The following is a 2,313-nucleotide window of genomic DNA, read 5'->3' as shown; positions in this document are numbered from 1 at the left end:
GTAGGCAGTAATTGTTAATTCTGGTGATATTAATTGATTTTTGACTTTAATAAAGTTGAAAAACACAACTCCTTAAAGAATCTATGTCATATATTTCTTCTTTCCCATTGGAATCTCAATTATGCCAAAAGAATTAAACAGAAGAAATAGTATTATTTTTAAAATATATGCATATGTGTATGCCTTGATGTTAGTATATGCTACATGGGTGCAGATAAAGACAGGCAAAAAGGGCTTCACGTCCTTAGAGCTGTAGCTGTAGGAGGTGGTGAATCACCAGAGGTGGGTTCTTAAAACCACTTTCAGGTCCTTTGGAAGGGCAACACGTGCCTTTTACTACTCGGTCATCTTTCCAGCCCCAGACATTAATGCCCTATAAGCAGCTGTCTAGGTGGATGAGAAGGAAGCAATGGAAAAGAGAGGTGATGAAGTCACTCAAAGGTGCCAGTGGATAAAACCATGGCCTGATATCAACTTGACAAAGACTGATCTGCTCCTGTAATTGAAAAGAAATTTATTCAAAGACCTCCCAGTGTTTGTGGCTTCTGGGGAAAAATTTGAATTGAGAAAGGAAAGAAACATTAGACCAGAAAAAGTAAAATATTAACATTAACCTCAACTCAAATACAACTCTCATGCTGTGTCTGCAGGCAAGGGAAAAGTCAGTGCAACAGTGAAAACTTTCCTCATGTTCGCAGAGGCCTTGGTATATGGGTAACATGGTTCTTGCTAGCAGCAGAACACTGCTATCCTGTGCAATTTGTTCTGCAAAGGTGACTTTTGAAAAGAAGCGTAGAAGGGCTGGATAGCATTGGAGGGCAGGGCTTTAAATAAGCAGACATTTAAATGAGAAGAAAAGCAAATAACTAAATAAATCACAGAAATTAGAGCTGACATACTTTTAGGAATACATTCAAGCACTATATGCTTTGATATTGTTTAACTTCTATTCCAGAACCTTAGAACAACAGAAAAGCCCTCTAGACTTCCTTAGAAAAGCAGCTAGGGCCAGGTTGGGTGATGTACTCCGTGAATCCCAGCACTCAGGAGGCAGAGAAAAGTGAATCTCTATGAGTTCAAGGTCAGCCTGATCTAAATAAGTTTCAGGCCAGTAAAGACTAGATAGTGAGACCTTGTCTCAAAAGGAGGAGAAGGAGGAAAGGAGGAGGAAGAGGAGGAGGAGGAAGAGGAGGAGGAGGAGGAAGGAGGAGGAGGAGGAAAAGGAGAAGAAGGAGGAAGAGAGGAGGAGGAAGAGAGAAAGAGGAGGAGGAGGAAGAGAGGAGGAGGAGGAGGAAGAGGAGGAGGAGGAGGAGGAGGAGGAAGAGGAGGAGGAAGAAAGCAATCAAAGTACAACCTGAAAAGGACATGCTCATATGTTTGATTCAAGTTATAGTTCTTACATTTTCACTATATAAATGATTTCCAGAAGTCCTAAAAGTTGCCTCTTTTACTTCTCTAATCAGAAACAGTTCTTTCCACTCATGTTGGTTTTTTTCTTGTGGTCTCAGAATACACCTTCATTACTATGTGTTAGAGAAGGTCCCCAGAGAGACCTGTGTGTAATTCATCTCTCCTCATACTTGCCCATAGATTACCTTCGTCTTTTCTAACATGCCATGGAAACCACCATTAGCAGAGGGATGTCCTGCAAAAACAAGAACACTCCTGTCCATGCTGGCTAAGTAAAGACATGGGCATCTTCTTAAGAGACTGCATACATGAACGAAATTCTCAAAAAATGTTAACTGGAAAAATGAAGGTGGAACACATATACCATCACCAAAGCAATAATGCTTTGAAGAAAGCCTGCAGAAATGATGAGAACGAGGCTCAGCTCATAGAATAGTTGCCTAGCATACACCAGGCCCTGAGTTTGATCCTTAGCATGTGATAAACTGGGAATGGTGGTTCATGACTGTCATACTACCTCTTGGAAGGTAACAGCAGTAGCATTATAAATCAAAGGTAATCCTTCACTGGATAGTAAGTTCAAGGGCAGCATGAGCTACAAAAACAGATGCATACCAGGACTGTATGCATTTATGGATATTCTAGATAGTAAAAGCCATTCAAAGCATTAAGGTTAGCCATAGTGCGTCTGTATCTTAGTAACTGGAAGGAGGAAATAGAGCTCTCTAACTAGCATAGTGGAGAAAGAAGATATATAGAGATGACATACAATATTATTACCTGCTCTTCGCTGAGTTCAATGTCCTAATTTTTCCAGCTCTCAGAGAAAGAAACACATTACTGATTGGAAGAATATGGTGCATGGTCTCTGAGAGTTTCCAAAAATAATTGGTACAGCGACAA

The sequence above is a fragment of the Rattus rattus genome, chromosome X, assembly GCF_011064425.1.
Source record: "Rattus rattus isolate New Zealand chromosome X, Rrattus_CSIRO_v1, whole genome shotgun sequence".
NCBI lineage: Eukaryota > Metazoa > Chordata > Mammalia > Rodentia > Muridae > Rattus > Rattus rattus.
The sequence above is the reverse complement of the archived record's forward strand: the minus strand, read 5'-3'. Positions refer to the sequence as shown.